A 16,223-nucleotide genomic window follows, 5' to 3' on the forward strand; every position below is an offset into this window, starting at 1 on the left:
AGTTATAACTGAATTTTTCTATCATTCTTTTTGTAAATGAAATATTGAATAAATAGTTAGAAACCATTTCTTATTGGTCTTGGCTGTTCATTCTTTTTTTCCTATTTGTTAAAACACTCACTCCCCCTACTCACCCGCCCATCCTTCCATAATACACAACTACAGAAAAGAACATAGCAAAGACCTATTATATAACCCCACCACACAAGTAGGTTTGTAGCTAGACCAGTCAAATGTCTGGGATGTGCTGTTGTAAATAATAAGGGAAGAAATAATTCTTCCCTGACGTGATAAAGCAATGCTGGGAATATACCCCAAGAAGTGGCTGTGACACACCTTAGCTTCCTGTAATGTAAGCTGAGTTTTAAAGTGAGTGGCCCTGAGTGGGGTGGGGTGGAATTCATAAAACTGTTCTCAAAGGACATCAAGGTGTAGGTGGTAGTTATTAGTTCATATCCAATTTATCAGTCTTGATTTGGGCAGTTTCATTCTATTTGCACTTTTGGAAATGCAATATCCTTCATTTCCATATAGTAGCCAGCATTTCATTCTTGTTCTTTTTATTATACAGAATCAAGAAATTTGTGATTTGGAGCCATGTATGTGCATTTACCTCCAAAAAACAATGCATTTCCTACATTTCAGAACATAATCAATAAAATCTGTGTAAAAGCCTCAGTGCTTGATTAAGCATTGCCGTTAATATTTTACTGAAAGAGTCTTTGGAATGTCCTTTCTGTCCTTGAGTTCATTAAGGCTTCAGAGATGCATCATAGATTCAATATCTTTTTCAGGTTAGACTTTTCATCTATGAATCTCAAAGATGATAAAATGAGTTTTAATGTCTTTAGAGGTCAGGGTGCGTTTTGCGCCTACAGTTTATGTAAATGACCCTTTCCATCCACTTGACTTTCACCTGCAATTTATTACCTGAACTTGCAAGATTTAAATTCCAATTATTTCTTTCTTATTGAAGGGAAATATTAATACAAACCCACCCAAATCATAAACACATTCTATGTCATTATAAACTCAATATATCTATAGATACTTACTCAGTTCATGACCTGGAACATTACCACCACAGTGCGTGGTTAGTTATTTTTTTTAGCATAAGTAAACAGTCGTACTTACCTACCCTTTTTCCCCTAGGTAATACACAATTTGTATATGATTCAAATTGCTTCAATCTAGTGGGTACCTTTACTTTGGTCTGTATTCCCTATATGGAGTGAGTAGACATTTGTTCATAGTTCTCAAGGAATAGTTATACAAAAATGTTCCAACAATCTAAAAATTGATCTAACAATGCTCAATTCCATAGTATAATTTTTAATCATTAATAAAACTGAGCAACATGTGAAAATAAATCTTTGGAAATATCTTTGACTAATAGGAAAGTTATTTAGCAATAAAATGATGGGTTGAATAAAAAAGCTTGGAGGTAAAGAATGAATGTTTGGTAATTAATTTATGAAAATTTGACTAATTTTATTTTAGATTGCAACTACAATTTCTAAAAAGATAATGAGAAATAAAATCATTCTTCATTTAAAAAAATATCAAACACATATTTTAAAATAATAAATAATTGCCAGCTGGTGGTGGCACATAAATTAATCCCAGCACTCAGAAGACAGAGGTATTCAGATCTCTGTGAGTTCAAGGCCAGCCTGGTCTACAATGGGCTAGTTCCAGGACAGGCTCCAACACTACAAGAAACCTTGTGTTGAAAAACCAAAATAAATAAATAAATAACTCTCACTGAAAGACACTAATTTCTCATCAGGGGCTACATATAAAAACAAGATGTCCTAACTAGAAATAATATTAATATTTTTGTGCTTGCAGTTCATCTGGAAAAAATATATATTGATTTGAAAAAAAGGACTCAGCGGAGATAAAATTTCAAAATTTAAAATATACTACTTAAAATAATCTGTAATTGAGGAAAGACCAGCTTTGTCACAGACACACAAATAAATATAGTATTTGTCAAGTAAAACATCATTTTTACAAAATATTAAATATGATATAGTCAATGGTTCTCATGTCTTTATAAGCAAAAAGGGAAAAGGAATAAATTCCTTTTCCCTTTTTGCTTTCAGTTTTTGTTGTATTTGTTTTGATATTCTTCTTATTTCCCTTTCAAGTTTCCTTGAAATTTGTTTAATTTGGCTTTGGAGTTTGGAATCTTTTTTTTTTCAATGAATTTATAATTGTTATCACTACTCTAATCAAGTAGACATGAGATCTGTTTTCTTTTGTCTTTATTGTGTTAGGTACTTAAGCAGTTGTTAAGAAGTCAATTATCGGGGCTGAAGAGATGGCTCAGAGGTTAAGAGCATTGCCTGCTCTTCCAAAGGTCCTGAGTCTGGTGCTCTCTTCTAGCCTTCAGGCATACACACGGACATCATATTGTATACATAATAAATAAATAAATATTAAAGAAAGAAGTTAATTCTCAAGTTGGATTTACATCTTTGAAATAGTGTAGTTTCCTTAACATTTATAACCTGGTTTGTTTTAATTGTTTATTACTGTTGGCATAATTTTTTAAAAAATGGCATGATAACACTTTTAGCTTATTGATTTACTACTTGGATTATTGTTGACTTTAACACATCATTTCTGAGTTTAGAATACTGTCTGTTCCAGTAACAGTAATTTTGAGGTCAGTATTGATTGAAATAACCATTATTGTGAAATAGAAATATTCAGTACTACAAAGACATTTAAGCAAATGTTAATGCAGCCAGCACAGTAATATAACAACTAGTCTGACACAGAAATACCTTTTTGAATCTACACTTGATTAATAGATAAAAAAATACTATGTGCATTTCCTGGTAGTGAGATAGCTCTGGCTTACAGTATGCCCACTGGCTTACAGTATGCCAGTAACTCACTGGGGTGTTATCATTGTTGATTTCTACCTGTCTTCACAGAAGATGTCTGGCTTACAGTATGCCAGTAACTCACTGGGGTGTTATCATTGTTGATTTCTACCTGTCTTCACAGAAGATGTCCTATAACAACTACTGGTTAGCTTGGAAAAATGATGACAATATCCACTCTTACTGTCAAATTACAAAACTAAGGAAGGGGAATCTAATCCAACCACAGGATAATTTTGCAGAAAGCCATATCTCTGTAACACACATGACACAGAGAATTGTAGTTACTTTAAGAAAACTGCATAGATCATGGAGAGGAAGGGCTTCTGAAGTTCAACTAACTGAGGTACTATTGACAGTTGATCTGTGCTAAATGAGGAAGAGACACTTTGTTTTATTGAAAGGAGTAGACATTAGTTGATTGCCCCAGGTCACAGCCGGTGTACCCCACAATCAGTCACATAGTAAGTAGCATTAATTAGATTCAGTGGATTATGAAAAATAATATTTAAAAATGACACATGATGTTGGGAGGGAGATATGTTTGAAGATTGGGTGATGTTTGAAAGGACAGAGTTGGAGCTGTAGGGGTTATAATCCATATACACTTTAAACAGGTATGACATTTTCCAAAGGATAAAAACTTCATTAAATTTGAATAAGATCTGTATATTGTCTTTTCAACTTTCACAGTATTCATTTGACTTGCTCAAATTATATAGGCTATTTTGCTCTGAAATTTACAAGTATTTTGTTTGCCTTTTCCCATGAGGCATGATTTATGCATTGAATTTAAGCATGATTAATAAAAGCTTAGGGACAGATATTGGTGTTCAACCTGAAGATCTGAAAAGCAAAGCAGCCAGCCACTAATTCTTACCTTGACCTCAATCCGAAATTAATCATGCTTCATTGAGTCAGCCATATAGATAATTTAATGATGTTTTTTCTTAATGATAATGATGGTTTAAAAACATTGCTATATGAGAAGCATAGATATTTGCCTCCTCTGGCTCTGATGGTCATTGCTTTGATGTTGATGAACAGATGGTGAGTTGGGAATCATAAGCTATTTCACACTGACACTGTGTTCTTTTCTCTTTTTTCTTTTTGGCTTACTTCAATCTCAATATCAATTAACCTTATGTTTTTGTAAATGATACATATTGCCAATCACTCCATTAGCTAAATTCCACCAACTTTAAAAAATCTTATCAACAAAATGTAAGTAATCAGGAATGAAACACTGGAAGTGTACGTATCATATAAATTCACAGGAATCATGGTCCCAAATTAACTTGTCAACAATGGGCCAAAGAATGAATAGAAAAAGAGCACAGAAAACTAAGCAAAAGAAAACAAGCACATAAAATAGCAAGATAAAATTTGGGGGTATGTAGTCTAGTTATTTTTAAAACATCATTATTGGTATAGTTTTGTTATCCATAAAAAATGAATTAATTCTATTGCTATATACAAAATTCCTTTGTATTAGTTATTTCAAACTTTGAATAATCTAGCTCCCAATCATAAGAAAATGGAAACTTAAATGTCTTCTTCTTTTGGGTCCTTGACCTTGGTGAAGGGTAATCCATTTCTCTAAGACACAACAGTTTTCACTGTTACTTGTGCTTTACCTTGAATATATTAATTTCATGATTATTAAATTTATTCTTAACCTTAAATTTAATAAGTGAAATTAACAAAAATATTTCTTGATTCACTAAGAATCTCATCTAAATGTTTCTGAAAAGCGAATCCCAAGCTAGCAGTTTTATTTTCTTTAAAATACATTTTAAAGATCCTGTCTGACATGTAAGAGATAGGTGAATAGGGTCAATTTTAGTGTGTATATAATACCTATGCACATATGTATTCACACATATATATTTGGCTCTTATACACGCAGGCTATCACATCCCAAGATGTATCTAAATTTTCACTTCTATGTGACACTATCATCTTGATCTAGGCAAATAAATTAAATAGTGAAACCAAAAGTGAGAGTAATAGCTTATAAATATTTATTTGATGACCCAATATAAATATTTTGTAATGTGTACAGAGGAATCTAATTTGTTTGCAATTTTTATACTTAGAAGAATTATTGAAAATATGTTGTTTATATTTGGTCCACCTTTTTAGATTGTATGTCCGGCTAATGTGTTTCTGTTTCCTGATTGTATTTTAATTATTCTTGTGCACTTGCATTTAAATCAGGAACTCACAGTGTCTTTTATGTGTCTGTAGTACTGTGGCCACCTTTGTTTTCTCACATTGGTTGGGGTTTTGTTCAGTCTTCCTGTGACTGTTTGGACACACATTTTCTCTTCAATGCTATGGATTTATTAGTTATGAAAGAAGCTTCTCTTATGGGTCACTGGCATGATTTGGTTCATTTGTTTCCTTGACAGCTTTGCTTGAAATTTGTAGCACTTGAGAAGAGAACACATGGTTCTGTAGTCATCCCAACCCGGCTGCCACCTCTCTCACACTACTAGGAGGCACAATCTCACAGCAAACTTCACGTTCCTATTGGCTTTGGGGAGCCTAGCCAGTTTGGATGCTCACCTTCCTAGACCTGGATGGAGGGGGGAAGACCTTGGACTTCCCACAGGGCAGGGAACCCTGACTGCTCTTTGGTCTTGGGGGGGGGAGGAGTGGAGGAAGGGGGAGGGAAATGGGAGGCTGGGAGGAGGTGGAAATTTTTTCAATAAAAAAAAAACTTCATGTTCCTGTAGCTCTTATAACCTTCCCATCCCCTCTTTGGTAATAATCTCTGGAACCTTGGCTGAGAAAGTTGTGTCGTGAGGTCAGTTGGAAAAGGGTTTCACCACTCTGAATTTGATCGGTTGTAAAATATGGGCAAGTAAAGAATGCTCTCGCTCTGCCATAATGGCTTCAGGTCTTTTCTTAGTAAATAATGCAGAGTTTACATTTGAGTGAATCTTGTAAGTCTCTGCTCTTATTTCTCTGGTTCTTTTTCTTCAGGAAAATACTATCCATAGGTTGGTAGAAATCCTCTCCATGTCTTTAGCTTCTGTGGAGGCATGTTTATTAAAAGGTTAGTGTTTAAATATATGTAATCCTATTATAATAAGCTCTTTTAGAGGTAGGTTGCAAACATGTACGGTAATACATTTCCAAGTTTTAACTCTAAATGAATGCCTTCATACTGTTTATAATGCTAGAGCATCAAATCGTATTTAAAGCAAGCAGATGATTTTACTATTTTTTTCTGAATTCATTAAAGATTAAGTTAAAGAAGAAAATTGCCTTCTTTTATGAGAGCTTTTTCCAAAACATAATTTTTACTGACTTCATGGATAAATAAACAATGGCTGTCAATTTCACTTTCAGGATAATTGATCCAAATTATCTAGGCCAGATTTACTCTTTGAGACATGTAAGCTGTAATCAGTCTTTAAAAATATAACTGATTAAGGATATAAAAGGTTATATGCTGATTCTAAAGCTACATATTTAAACCAGATCAGGAGCACACCCTTCACAGATGCATAGCGTTATACTTCATGAGCCTCATTCTTAGACCAGGAAGAGGGCACACACTGGGAACTTTAAGTGGGCATTTTGTGGGAACAATATTCTACTTTTAAGAGTCTTCAGTATGTTGGGTGATAAAAAAAAAACAATTGAAATGCTTGTGCACACTTCTAACCTTGTGCCATTAAAGACAGAGTAGTTTTTTTTGCAAGCTATAATCCTATCAGATTTTCAAGTAAAGGAAGACCAATGAAGTCTGAAAATAGCCATAGAGTATGTAAGGAGAAACAGTGATTAGGAGAATGTGTAGAACTTGTACAAGTTAGAGCAAGAAAAGCATGGCCAGCAGGGGATGTCTAATTAAAGTAAGTGGCACACACTGGGAGATAGGAGAAATATTAAAATGAGAGATAATGAGAGACTCATAGAATTTGATGTGAGCTAAATAATTTCCTTATTGATATTCCTTTTATTCTTGGCATGGTCCTGAGAAGAGTGGGTAGTTCTTAATGTATCTGTGGATATTTTTCCCTTTGAAAAAACTCATAGGAGTTATAGGAACATTTTAATGTCAAGTGATAAAACTTTCTCAGCACAAGAGTGTAGGTTAAGATAATTGGTGGGGATTGGGTTCATTAACAACTACTCTACCAGATTGGTGGGAAGAACAGTGAGAAATTTATCAGCATGAAAAATGAGGCATAGAAAAATAAAATGGTTCAGCCATTACCAATCAGTGCTCTGGGACAAGTTGAAGAGGATTCTAAGGTCGGAAAGAACATTCAGAGATTGTCAATTGCCACTCCCATTGGATGGCAGAATTCTCACTATTTAGCACCCTCCAGAAAAGAAATGTTTATGTCCTTTCTCACTAACTTTTCAAAAGACTGAGGGTCCACATTTGCTATCTCTACCTCAAATTGTGTTTGTCTCTCCAAAATCATTTAAACAGAATAAACATTACCCCAACAAATGGGTGTCTTAGTATTGGAAGTCAATTGAATATAAAAAGATTAGCACTAAATGGTTTAATTCTCAATGTAAATTTTAGAATCAAGTTGGCTATGAAGCCAGGAGATTTAATAGTAACAGCTAAGTTTTTAGACTTCAGTGAAGATAACAAGATACAGCTTGGTTGTTGCACACAGGGTTTCAATATAAACATCTATGTGATGGACTATTTCTATTCAGGTTGATATGTCTATGTGTGAAAGGAAGTTGGGTTGACAAGGAAAATTTATGTCACCTAGTTAGAAACCATTTATTGATATCCCACTATTGTAACTCCAGTTTCTTAGGTCCTCTCAGATCTGTTTCTAAAGGGTTCATATTAGATCCTAAATGGGAAGACTAAGTAAAAGGCCAGAGCTTCAAATTTCAAGGTACTTCAGCATCAAATTTCACAAATAGGAAAATTGCCATTTGCAATTAAGTCTACTACCATTCAAGCACATTATGCAATGATATGTTAATTTTGTACATCATAGCACATGATGCTTTTATATATACTTGCTATCAATTATTATAGAAGAGATTTGTAAAAAAAAATACCTATGTGTTCACCCACAAAATAATGGACTTTATTTTTTTTCTTTTTTTAAATTTTTTTTGGGTTCTCTGAATAATGGACTTTATTGTTGGAAGGAGACCGCTTGTTCATCCCAACTACCCAGAACTGAAATAATCACACAGTAACTATATTAATTAAACCAGTGCTTGGCCCATTAGCTCTAGCTTCTCATTGGCTATCTCTTACCTATTAATTTAATCCACCTCCATTAATCTGTGCATCACCACGAAGTTGTAGTCTACCAGCAAAGTTTTAGCACATCTGTCTCTGGGAGCAGCTCCATGGCTTTTGCCTCGCTCTGCCCTTCTTTCTCCAAGCATTCAGTTTAGTTTTCTCCACCTAGCTCTGTTCCCCTACAGCTCTGCTATAGGCCCAAAGCAATTTCTTTATTAACCAATGATATTCATAGCATACAGAAGGGAATCCCACATCACTTTATACATTGAATAGAAGCAGCAATCTTAAGAACCCCTCAGGATATACCCTATCAGAAACAGCATTAAGTAATTGGCAAAAAAGGTGAATTATAGCCACATGTTTTCATTATGATCATTCCAATGGGACACTGCTCATTTCTTGTTTTCTTTGATTCTGAAGCCTATGAATATATACTTCAGCTCATATGTCTTCTAGGGTTTGTCTGTCATTCAGTTACTGATAGTGCCACGTTGCTGAGAAATCAGGTATGTTTGAGCTCAGTTTAGAGACTATGTAAGGATATTTTGAACCTCAGTTTTTTTCTTCATTTTGTTTTCTTCTTCCCCACCTCACAAGTGGCATCCTAATAAACATTCAGCATGTCAAATCTGTGTCAATGTCTGTTTGTGTAAAATACTCACCAGAGATGTCATTCTTCTGAAGGGCATTAGTGTTTTTATAGTGCTATCATCAATGAAACATTTTCAGTTCTGATCACACTTGGATTCATGACTGGAATTGCTGACTCTTCTTTTTTTATACTACTTCCTTAAATATATTTTTGGAATATTAATGAACAGCCAGCACATGCTTTTAAGATATAATTCATGTTCTTCCTCTGCTCAAAACTCTCCACTGCTTACCCTTTTGACTATAGTAGAAGCTAGTATCCCTACAGTATCTGCAAAGATTCAGTTGGTAACCCCATCATTCCATTGTAGTGATATTTCATTTGTATTTTAATAAATAAAGCTTTCCTGAAGATCAGAACACAAAATAGCCACACTAAGCATCCATACAGGCCAGGCAGTGGTAGCACACACCTTTCTTTAATCCCAGCAGCCACAGTAGTTAGCCCTAGAGGCCCAGCTGTGGTGGTGCATGCCTTTAATCCCAGACCTATAGAGGAATATAAAGCAGGATGAGAAAGGAACTCATTCTCTTTCAGTCTGAAGATTTCATAGAGGTAAGAGCTCTCTAGTGACTTGGTTATTTTGTGCTCTGATCTTTAGGCAAACTTTATATATTAAAATACAAATGAAATATCACTACAGTCCACCATTTGACCTGACTGTCTGGTAGTTTCCCAATGTTCTCTTTGCTTCTACCCCATTAGTATAAATGCAGTATCTTTAGTGTGGCAGTCATGTCCCTGTCAGTATATCCCAAATCCATCCCCTTCATTGTCCTTGAAGAGAGTTTTGTGTAACTACATGCAACCTCTTCCGGCCTTGCATGCATTCCTGGGTCTTGGGCATTGGCTTTCTGCTTTTTTCATGTCCTTCTCTACCATCTGACATACTCTGTGCTGATTTTCTTTACCCACTGACAATGTAGTCTCCTAAGGAGAGTGGCCCTGCTTGTCGATTACTGACATTACAGAATTTAAAACATTGCTGAAGGAAATGAATAATTATTGAATAAGTATTAGAAAGAGCTAAATTCAATAGTTTACTATATGCTAAAAATCCAGCAACCTTGTAGTTTTGAAGTAAAATATGTATAAAACTAACATATTGCTTATTTAAGAATCACAGATGTGTTAACAAGAATAAGTGCTGGAGGTGGGAGGGGGTAGAAGACTGGAAAGCATGAGGGATGAGAACATGAGGGAACAGGTCAAGATGGGGAAGGGATTGAAGTGGGAGAGCAATGAAAGAGATATCGTGATAGAAAGAGTCATATTATGGGGTTAGGAAGAAACCTGGTGCTAGGGAAATTCCTAGGAATCTATAAGGATGACCCCAGTTAAGACTCCTAGCAATAGTGGAGAGGGTACCTGAACTGGCCTTCTCCTGTAATCAGATAGGTGACTAAGCTAATTGTCATCATAGAACCTTCCCAGTAACTGATGGAAACATGCAGAGATCCACAGCCAAGCATCAGGTTGAGCTTAGGGAGTTCAGCCAAAGAGAGGGAGTAGAGATTATAGGAGCAAAGGATGTGGTCAAAATCATGGTGGGAAACACTCAGAGACAGCTGTCTCAAGCTCCTGAGAATTAAGACTCTGAAATGGTAGCTGGGGAGCCTTCATGGGGCTGAACTAGGTCCTCTGCATGTGGGTGACAGTTGTGTGGCTTGGTCTGTTTTTGGAGCCCTAGAAATGGGACCAGGATCTATCCCCTGTACATGAGCTGACTTTTTGGAGCCCGTTTCCTATCGTGGGATACCTTGCTCAGCATTGAGGCAGCAGGGAGGATCTTGGTCCTGCCTCAACTTGATGTGCCAGGATTTGTTGACTTCCCATGGGAGGCCTTCTGCTTTCTGAGGAGGAGAGGGAGGAAGAACTGTGGTTGGTATGTAAAATGAATAAAAAAAATTACAATAAAAAGAAGTGTGTTTCAAAAGGTGTGATAATTTGAAGCTCATCAAATTCTTTTCTTTGTGATCTTTTGCAAATTTCATGGGTTGTTCTGAAAACTGTTATTACATTCAGAAATGAAAATGAAAATTTTAAAGTTAGAACTTAATTAAAGAAAAGGTTAGAGGCTCAGTCATAATGAAAATGATTGTGATACATATTAATTTGCAAACAAGATGGACCTTGATAGAGTTGTCTTTTTCAATATGAATCCAATATTGAGGAAATGCTCATAAAATTCTATCTTGATAACTCCAGAGCAAATACTTTTAAACAAACCACTTCATCTGCCAGACTCTGACAGAGAATTATGTGGCCAAAGACACTAAGGTTATGTGACTATTTGCCAAACTGAGTCTTTGCTAAATTTAAGAAATTTGGCATAAGAAAAATGCAATAAAAGAAAATTGTGGTTATATGGATCCTCATGTTCCAATTTCAGTATCTCTGTGAAGAAAAGACAAAGAAAATGGGAGGAAAGTCATATTTTTTGATTCCCAAATAATTATTGATTATGTTAGGGAAAAAGGAACATCTAATTATTTTATACCTTCATCCAAGAAACACTTATAACAGGCAATGGAGACGTGCACTGGAATACACAGTCCTCATCTGTGCACTTGTTAATGGGATAAATAAAGCTTTATTAGTAGTAATGAATTTAGCTCTAACAGTGATTGATCTGAAGAAAAGCTATGCAGATAATAATAGGGCTGGAGTTTCCAAATCAAATAGAGAAGCTTTTTTTTCCCTCAATAAGTGACTTACTACAGATGCATAGAATGTTGTTACATTTTCATATTAATTATACAAACAGGTATACTATAAAAACCTAAACTTCCCATTTAAGCATATTTATAATATATGTAGGTATGCCTTTAAGAAAATACATCATATTTTAAGTCAAACAAGTTGACTTGATTCAAAATAGAATGGAACTAAAATACAAAACAAAAGACTGCAGATATAGCTCAACAGGTAAGAGCATTGGATGCTCTTGCAGAAACCAGGTTTCAATTCCCAGCAGCTCCACGACAGCTCACATCTGTCTGGAACTCACAAGAGATCTGACATCCCTTTCTGTTCTCCATAAATACCATACATGTGTGGTGCACAGGCATATAAAGAAGCAAGACACACATACACATAAAATAAAAGTAAAGAGAAAAATACAAAAATATCATATCTGAAGTCTATAGGGAATCCAATAGAACTATTAGTAATATTAACAACAAGGAAACAATAATGGCTAAATTTTTTCAAGTGCCACATGCAAGTTAGTATTCTAAGGGTTTTACATGTAATTTTCTACAACTTCACAGACCTTTTCCTCCACGTGCTTCTGCTATTGCTTAAGAGACACGGAGCAGAGTAGTCCAGGCATGGACACAGATGTATAAAACGATGGGACCAGCTTCAAACCTAGGTGTTTTCACTTCAGAGCCCATGTTTTCAATGTCTGCCCTGTTCACACCAACAATTTATTTGGGAGTTGAAATAGATGATTCTATCAGTAGGTGTGACATTTTAGTATCAGCAAAAAGTGTCATCCATGAATAGCGAAATCTAGGTATTCTTTGGGTCATTTTCCTCAGCGTTTAATAGATGGTCAGACTAGTAGTTCTGACAAAATATCAGTTGATATGTCCAGAGTTAGCAGAGCTGTAATCTAGCTTCTGGATTCTACTGGGAGGCTCTTGGCTGGAGTCCTTGTCTACATTGTTCTCAGCACTGTTTATCATGTCCAACCAGCAGAGGTTCAAAACATCACAAAGTATAGTAAACCCAGTTTTTACATCTCAGAGGCATTGAGGAAAATTTATGGGATAACACCATGCTCCCTATATTATCTTGTCACCAGAACAACAGATAATCTCTTGGCCATTATTTTAAGAATTTGATAACACAATGAAAATCTGAGTTTTTGGGAGAAAAGTAGACCAATATTAAGTTTTGTTATAGATTTGATGATGGTAGCGAGTGTTTTGGAATGACTAATTGACAAAGAGACTCTGTTTATATGTTCTCACTGGATAAGAAACTGCATTTTATAAGTACCAATGTTTCTTCATGATAAAATTTCTTAACAAATCTGCTATAGCAGAAACATATGTCAAATTACAAAATAGGTGTGTGTGTGTGTGTGTGTTTAAGACTCACAGTTAGTACCATCCTAAGTGAGAAAAGTGAGAAGCTAAAGAATTTTCTCTAAGAGCGAGAACAAATAAATAAATAAATAATGTCTGTCTTTATCAATTTTCTTTATTAACATGTTGAAATTCTTAGCAAGAAAAATATGAAAGAGAAAGAAGAAAGGATATCCAAACTGTCATGATGAAATAATTTTTCCTCTACTTTTTAATAATGTTATACCTACAAAAACCTTATTTTTGCCTAAAAATGCAGCTGCAATTCAAATATAAATCTAGTGAGATAGAAAATACAGAATGACCATGTAAAGAAAAACTTGCAACACACACACACACACACACACACACACACACACACACACACACACACATATATATATATATCAGTATTGAACTCAGAAAATAAGAATGGAATCTATGTTACAATGCCTAGAAAGTAGAATACTTAGTAACATATTTAACCAAAATGTAAAATGTCTCTATAATCATAATTTTAAGACACTGCTGAATGACACAGTGAATGAAAGACGTTCAGTGTCACAGTTTGAATGAATTAATGGAGGTGAATTATTTGATCACCTAAAGCAATGTATAGATTCATTATAACACCAACAATATATCAATTCTTTTCTTCCTACATCCAGAAAAATATGTCTAAACTTCTAAAGAAGACACATACTTAAATAGTCAAAGTGATTCTTAGTGAGAGTGGAGATGTAAGACTTCCAAATTCCTGATTGCAAAGTTAAGTAGATACTTAAGTTAAATACTTAAGTAAAACCAGACTCATGGGCTGAAGAATAGAGAATCGGAATATTAATTGGTATTTTGTAAAAAATATCCATTTAGTTTTGTCAAAAATCAGAAGCTCAAATCATTTTTTTTAAAAAAAAGGTCAGTTCATCTAACACCTGAAAGTATTAAATTACTACCATAAAACAGGAAAAGACATCTTTCCAGTCACTCGTGTGGCCACGTACTACTTGAGTAGGAACAGAGGCAACCAAAACATAAGCATACAGAAGGATTATAGTATATGCAAAAGTTTCTGTGGAAATACCAGCCATGGACTTGTGAAATATCCAGTAAAATGGGAGAAATATACTTGCATCAAGATTGCTATCCAGAATATGTCATAAGCTAAGATTAAATAGTTATAATAACAATGATGATCATACAGTTGAAAACTGGCTAAGGAACAAAATAGGCCAAAAGATACATGTGGCTGAATAATTTTTTATAAGATTGGAAGCTCTCAAAAGAAGACAGGCATGTAGCCAACAACCTCATGAAAGAAATGAAAAGTTTTTAAAATCATTAAGGAAATGCAAATCCAAATTACAATGAAAACTCTCACCCCAGTTTGAATGAAATAATGAAATCCGAATAAATGTTATCAAACACACACAAACAAAACCAAATGTTAATGAAGATACAGAAGAAAGAATTTTTACACACACTGCTGTTGAGATGTAAATAAATGCAGTCATTTTGGAAAATGGTATAGGACGTCCTTAAAGAAAAAAGGATGAAAACAAATCCCAAGGTATAATTCCTATATGATGTAGCAATTCTAGTACTGGGCACACAGCCAAGAAAGGAAATCATAAGACCAAACAGGTACTTTTAGTCCCGTGTCTTTCAGTACTACCCACAATAGTTTAAATATGAAATCAATCTAGTTGTTTACTACTTAAGTAATAGTAAAGAAGATGTGGTATCTACACAGAATAGAGTATTATTCAGTCCTAGAAGGAATGAAATTTCATCATTTACAACATGCATGTTGGAAACAATAGCAAGTGATCAAGAAACACAAGTTCTTATTCACTTGTGGAAGCTAATAAGTCACTCATATACAATGTACTAAGAGAATGATCACTGGGGACTATAAAAGATAAGAAAGTAGGGACGGGGAGAAGTTGAGAAACAAAATTCACATGAAGGCATTACTTCTGCTTTTCCTTTGTTAAAATGATTTATGCTGTATCCCAAAGTCACTAAAATAATACAAAATTGCTGGCACAGAAATAACTACTGTAGGAAGAGATAGAAATACTTATTACTCTGATTTTGATACATGTATTGAAGTGTCACAAAGTACCCCATAACATGTACATAATATTATCTTTACAAAAAATAGCAGAGACATGAGGTTAAATGGGTGCGTGTCCTGACATTCATTGCTTGCATATTCTTTCCTTCCACTACTGGGTGCCTTTGCATTTAATTTACTATTTCTTCTGCTGCTAATGAATTTGATCTTGACCTATATAGTGCCATTAGCTTATTTTTGTCTTAGTTACCTATATTTTTATACTTATATACTTAAGATTTATTTAGTGCACGTACTTAAATATTTTGCCTTCATGTATGTAAGTGTAGCACATGGGTGCAATACCTACAGAGGACAGAAAAAGGCGTCAAGTCCCCTGGAACTATTTTTAGACAATTGTGAGCTATAATGTGAGTGCTACTGTGCTCAATTCCTGAGCCATCATAGACCTGTTTTTCTTTGTTTTCCTGTGTTACTAATGCTGCTGAATATTTGTTTGTTTTTGATACAGGATATCTCTGTGTAGCCCTGGCTATCCTAGAACTTGCTATGCAGACCTGGCTGGTTGTGAACTCTCAGTGATATACCTGCCTCTGCAACCAAAGTGCTGAGATTAAAGTTCTGTATGAGTTACCAAGCCTGCATAAATCCAGTCCAACTTGCAACTTTGGGGACCTCCTGCATTTGCTTCTTCGGCAGGTCCTACCAGCATGCACTACCACAGCTTACTATCACAGACATGGAATCATGGCCTCAGCCATGTTTATGGTGCTCTTTGCTGCTTTCTTCTAGGGGTTTTATGATCTGAATCTTCAAGTTCAACATTTTAATGTTGTGTTATTTATGTATACTTCAAAATAAAAATTCACTTATTTTTGTATGTGGTTATATGATTTATAATTTTCACTGAAGAGGATATCTTTCACTAAATATCCTTGGTACCTTTCTTGATCACTATTTAATATATGTGGATTTTTGCTTCTATAGAGTTACAGTTTTCTGCGTCTGGTTTTACCCATGTAGCTTATTGTTTTTATTATAATAATTTGATAATATCACTTGTGCTATGGACAAAGCTCTTGTACACTATAAAGATTTGTCATTCATATTAGTTTAAGAAAACAGTGATTGGCCAATAGCCAGGCAGGAAGTATAGGCAGGGTGACCAGACTAAGAGAATTCTGGGAAGACAAAAAGCAAAGATGCAGTCGTCAATCAGATGCAGAGGAAGCAAGATGTGAAAGCCTCACTGATAAAAAAAAAAAAA

Source organism: Microtus ochrogaster, chromosome 18 (assembly GCF_000317375.1).
Source record: "Microtus ochrogaster isolate Prairie Vole_2 chromosome 18, MicOch1.0, whole genome shotgun sequence".
In the NCBI taxonomy this organism is placed as follows: domain Eukaryota; kingdom Metazoa; phylum Chordata; class Mammalia; order Rodentia; family Cricetidae; genus Microtus; species Microtus ochrogaster.